The sequence below is a fragment of the Coptis chinensis genome, chromosome 4 (genome assembly GCF_015680905.1).
Source record: "Coptis chinensis isolate HL-2020 chromosome 4, ASM1568090v1, whole genome shotgun sequence".
Lineage (NCBI taxonomy): Eukaryota > Viridiplantae > Streptophyta > Magnoliopsida > Ranunculales > Ranunculaceae > Coptis > Coptis chinensis.
In genome coordinates, this window is record NC_141459.1 from 28,449,526 (window position 1) to 28,456,020 (window position 6,495).

Consider the following 6,495-nt stretch of genomic DNA (forward strand, 5'->3'; position numbering starts at 1 on the left):
TGGGTAAATGGTCGTTCACATATGTAATTTCAATATTTTGGTGATTCTTTTCTTTAACACCACATATCGCAAGAACGTATATAAAATGTCATTTGCGTCGTTTACTGGAGTAAACCACCACATGCAGTCAATCTAGTTTGGTTGTGCACTCCTATTGGATGAGATAGAAGAATCTTTTGAGTGGGTTTTTCAGACTTGGCTTGCAGCCATGGGAGGGCAGGCCCCATCTTCAATCATCACAGATCAAGACAGAGCTATGACGGCGGCTATTGCAAAGGTTTTCCCAAATACACGACATAGATTTTGCCTATAACACATTTTGAAGAAATTCCTTGAAAAACTTCCACATGTTTATTTCAAGAGGTCATCTTCCAAAAAAGCTATCAAAATGTGTATTCTGGAAACTTATATTCCTAGTATTTTCGAAACAAAGTGGAAGGAATTGATGTCTACATATGAGTTGGTGGAGAATGAATGGCTCATAGGACTATATGAGATTTGAGAAAAATGGGCACCGGTTTATCACTTGATACTTTCTATGCTGGCACTAATACTATTGGGCGTTCCGAAGGCATGAATTCTTTTTACTAGGATTTTTTCCGTTCAACTACAACTCTTAGAGAGTTTGTTTTAAAGAATGATAGGTGTTTGAATAGAATTATTCAAAGAGAAAAAAGAAGATTATACTACAAAACACTTGGATCATATCACATGGTCGATAGTAATGTCTTTCTCTTAAAGAGTGCATCAAAATTGTATACGAGGAATGCATATGATAGGTTCAAGAAAGAATGTGAGAAAGCTCGAGCTGAGTATGTCTTGGATGATGATGAAAAGGGTAGTGATGGCTACACGATCAACATTTACAAGTCTCGAGTGGAAGGTGAAGTTCAACTCATCCACAAAAGAAGGTAACTGTGAATGCAAATTTTTTGAGTTCCTAAGGATACACTGTGGACACCTTGTAAAGGTTTTTCAGTGTCGTGATATAGAGATACCCAATCACTTTATTCTAAAGAGATGGATGAAAAGGGCTAACAAATATAGAGCTGAGTATGACGGTGGAATAGTAAGTGGCCATGAGAGTTCTGAGGTACTAAGAACTACCCAACTTCATATGGTTGCCAATCAATTAGTCTATGAAATAGCTGAAGCAAATGAGACTTACCAATTGATGTTGAAAAGATTACAAGCACTATTATTGGAGCTCAAGGAAATAAAGAACACTAATGACGGGACCAAGATTTAAGTTGTCGATTCATGCACTGTCAATGAAAATTCACAACTTGCAATTGATGTCTCACAAGTTTTACTTATGAATCCCAACATCTCACAAACTAAAGGAAGGAAAAAGGAAGTGAAGGTTTACAAAAGTTGTACTAGAAGAAAAGGAGGTTTGGAGAAAGGCATTGCAAAAGCTAGTAAAAGGAAGACAGGCAGGAGATGTACTAGTTATAACCAGGTTGGTGTTAATCACGACAAATAAAATTTCCACAAAATTCAAATAGGAAGAAGGGGATAAGTAAGTAAATTGATTTTTGTAGTTTTCATTCATTCCTAGTATACTAAATTTTCTTGTTTGGAGTTCATTGTAAAATTTACATTTGTCATCACTTTCTTACTTGAAAGCTAATGATGAAGAGATTGAGGATGTGGATAATCATAGAGATGATGACGATGACGGAGATAGAGATAGTGATGAAGACAACGAAGATAGAGATGGTGAAGAAGTTGAATTTAAAATTTGAAGTTAGAATCATTTGTGTTTGAATTTGAAGCTATGTATATGAATTTGGAATTCGAAGTTATGTATAGTGGCATTTGAATTTGGAATTTGAACTTAGAATCATTTATGTATGAATTTGAAGTTATATATATGAATTTGGATTTTGGTTATGTGCATTTGAATTTCACGTTTGAATTTCATGTTATGTGTGTTTGTATATGAATATGAAAATGTGCGTTTGAATTTCATGTTGAATTTGAATATTTTATTTGAACGTGAATTTGAGTTTGAATTTGGTTGGATAAGAAATGAACTTGGTTTGGATATGAAATGATCTTGGTTTGAAGTTGGATTAGGGTTTGGTTGGATATGAAATGAATTTGAGTTTGAATTTGGTTGGATATGTGCGTATATGAATTTGGTTTGGATATGAAATTAACTAAATCAAATAAAAAATTTGTTTAGATTTTGGTCCAGACGACCCACCCAGGTCGCACAAAAGCATCAAAAATGATTCCAAAATATCGTTCATAGGCGAATCTGACCTTAACGACCTCTGCAGATCGTTGGTCTATAGACCTAAACGATTTTATGGGGTCGTTTAGAGGGATGATGAGCGGTGATAATAATTAGTTTGATAATGTAAAAATAGTAAATTGAAGGTGAAGAAATAGTAGATATATGATGGGAAAACAGAAAATATAATACTCTCAATATCGTAAAAATAATGATGAGAGCCGTGTTCGCCAACTCTAGTCGTACATTACTTGGATGCAAGTTTATATTAGAAATATGCTTTACTTGTCAGAGCCAAAATAGTAGATTTGAGGGTGAAAATAGTGAATTTAAATGACAAGAGAAGATATTATAAGGGGTTTAATCTGCCACATGATTCGATTGACTATTAGTTACTATCGAATCGCTTATGTTAATCCCTAGTGAAGACCAAGTCCTCTCGGATCAAAGTTTCACTAGCATGAGAGTGTAGCTCCACCACAAATCTCTTTGGTGGTACTTCTATACTCTAGTTCTCCATTATAAGCTCTATCTCTAGACACTCATAACGAAGAACTTGACGTTCCTTATGAAAAATAATAAAACTAATAGCTACTCATCCTCACATGGCTTCATAAACCTCCTCTAATGGAGGTTTAGTCTTGTATTATTAGAATCATTACACTAAAGCAATAATAAGAAGACATAATTGAAAAGATAATTGAATTGAATTTAACTAAAGTTTTTTATTTATGGGAAATAATGGTGGCTACAAAACTAGAACTATCCTAAACTAAAGAAAAATAAACCTAATTAAAACTAAACTAAACTAATTATTAACAATAGAGTGGAAACTAGCAAGAAAGATTAAGTGCTCAGGAGTGTTTAGCCTTAACCCTCTTTATATAGGAGAGGATTAGGGTTACATTTTTGTGCATGGGCCAAAAAGGGGGACTTTGGGCCTCTGAAGTGAGCCCAAAGTCTATTAGGTTAAGTCTAAAGAGGCCACAGCTGTTGGAAATTACTTTTGTATCCTTTTTGTCTATTTTCTAGCTCTGATTAGGACAAAACTATGTCCATTGGAAAGATGGTTCCGAGCCGGTCATTTTGACCTAAAGTATGGCCAATTCTGAGGCCCGAGTCCAAAGATACGGCCTGTTGAAGTTTTGTTGACTTTTTTGTGTTTTTTCTACCCGGATTGACTTTGACTGGCCTTGAAAAAGGCTTTTCTTCATGATTCATGGGCTTTAAACGTAGAACTTCCTTAGCAATCATCTTGACTCATTTTCCATGCAAAAGTGGTGCATTTAGTCACCTAATCAACTTCAAGTCCTGAAATGCACAAAAACAAATAAATAGTACTAACTCTCATTTATTATAAACATAATTGTCCTAAGTAGAATACTATAAAGGGGTTTAAAATACACTTTTAGGTGCTTATCACACCATCCCCAAATAGTATTTTGTTTGTCCTCAAGCAAAGATGATAAATAAAAACAGATAAGTGGCCAAAAGTGTGGTGCTAACTAATCTCGTTTCGCAGAGTGCGATTGCATTTACCATATGCAATAAGGCCTTAAACCACTAAGAATTTCATAGTGGATGAGTTATAGCCTCGTGAGAGTTTTTCAGGAAAGGTACTCACAAACTTTATTTATACTACAACGACTAAGAGATAAAAATAGTTCCTAATTAATCTCAAATATCTATACATCTCGATCACAATATAATAAGAACAATGCTTTTGAAAACTAAACTAATATATGCATAATAATCAAATCATCTAAAGATACACATGCATGCTATGAACTATGTTATGAAATGCAATGGCAGGTGATAAATGTAAAATGATAGTTTTACCTACGAATAAGTTACAAGACTCAAACGCAAGTAAAACTAAAACTATTTTCAATTCTAATTATCAAAGATTTCTATTCTCGATTCTATCAAAATAGAGTTGGAGTAAAAGATTCGTTCAACTCCTAGTTCTTTAGAATTCGTGTTTCCTAAGATTATCAATCTATCCAAAGTTAATGAGAGTTTTACGAAATTTATACTACGATGGAAATTATACTAACAAGATATGATTTTATACGACTATGGAATACTAAATTGATACTAGATAAAGAATTAGGGGGGATTGATTCCACCTTAACTCGACTTAATTTACTAACGAAGAATCGTCGTAATCCGAATTGAACTGCTTTCGCATAACAATTGGTTCTTCCTAATCCCTAGTTGTTCATGGTAATCTCTACCAACTAACATCTAACATATGAAACAATCAAACCCATTCTCATGGTGAACTAATTGTTTTCTAGAATGGAATGAAAATTACGACTATTTTACGCTAATCGAAATCAAGTTTTCATCAATGCTTTTTCAACCCCCTCTAATGGAGGTTTAGCCTAGAGTCATCAAACTATCATTTCTAATTGAAATTAAACAAGACATAATATTAAATATTATAAATTTACTATATCGATCTAAACAAGAATTCAAAACTAAATTAACACTAAGAAATGATCCTAATTTATGAATTTAACAATACTAAAACTAATAAGAATTTAATCACTAAGTTTATTGGAATTAAAAACTAATACTTTATTGTAAAACTAAAATTGATTCTCAAATAATAATCTACTTGTTCTAACACTAATTAATTGAATATAAAAACTAGATTAATCTATATAAACTAATTTAATGAATTAAAACTAATTCTATATTACAAAACTAATTTTTTATGAACTAGAACTAGGTTTGGATCTAGATTGCTTAAGAGCTAAGCTTTTGTCTCTTTATATAGAAGAGCTAGATCCCCAAATTTGTGCATGGGCTGAGGAGCCATATTTTGGGCCAAAAAATCGAGCCCAAAACCCAATTTGTTGAATCCAAGACTTTCAATTCTGGTCGTGTTACTGTAGCTCGAGGTTTCACCAACTTATACTACTCTGATCGAGTCAAGGTCTAGACCATTGGAAAGAGCTTTCTGAGTCGGTCATTTTGATATAAAATGGGCCCAAATCCGATGTCTGAGCCCGAGGTCATTTGATATAAAATGGGCCCAAAACCTTTTGAAGTTCTATTGACTTTTCTTCAGCTTTTTAATCCGGTTTGACTTTCACTTAACAGCTTGACTTGGGCTTTTTAAGGGCTTTTTCTCCATGAAACTTGGGCTTTCTTCATAGAACTTTCATAGCAATCATTTTAGCTCCTTTTAGCACCTAATTATTAACAAATTTATATTTATTCAACTCGGAAGCCTGAAATACTCAAAAGCACATAATTAGTGATAAACATATATTATTAATCACATAATTGGTCTAACAACTATATTGTTAAGGGGTTAAAACTATAGTTTTGAGCTCTTATCACCAGGTCCATTTTTGAAACTTTTGGAATAACATTCTTAAGTAGGTCCTCACAATTTGTCAAGACAAAAATAATCTAATTTTTCCACTCAAGTTAGCTCACTCCAGTGTGCAGTGGGCACATATTTCTGCACAATCTCAATGACGCCCAAAGGAGCCGAGGTCGATCAATCACATCTACCACTTATTATCACACCAAATTAATCCTAATTGAGCTAGAGGTCTTTAGTAGGTGATACAGGGCAGAGGTGATGGTTTTCAGAAGAAACGGAATGGATATTCAAATAAACAAGTATGAGATAATATGGTCTTCAATTACATGTAACTAGAGAAAACCTTGTTCTTACTTTGCTTCTACACTTAGTTTTCGTCCTTAGCCTTTTTATTTTGGCTTTTTTACTTCTTTTATTCTATTTTTGGAGTTTTTGTTTTATTTCTATTTTTATTTTTATTTTTTTTTTTTTTCTTTAGATGAAAGTTTTTTTTCTTTTTTCTTTTCTGAAGCAACTAACTAATTTTTGGTTTTCCACAGGTCTTTCTCTTTATTTTCCTTACTTATCTTATTTCTCAAACTCATTCAAGATGGGTAGGCTTATTTTTATTAGTTTAAAAGATAGGTAAAGAATTTGTGGTTGTAAAAAGGCTAATTGAAAGGCTCAGAGGAGTGACTAGAGGATAATTACTTATAGGGATGAATTTTTAGCTATATCGATCCAAATATGGCCTAAATTCTCACTTAGGATATGGTATGGTGATCAAGTATGTGGATGTGTGATTTCTCTACTCATATTATATATCTCCTTTGTGTCATCACTCAGATATTCACTCATATGAGGCTTTTAGGTTAGAATCTCACAGGATATGTAAAATTAAGTAGTATAACCTAGGTTTTAGAAAAATACT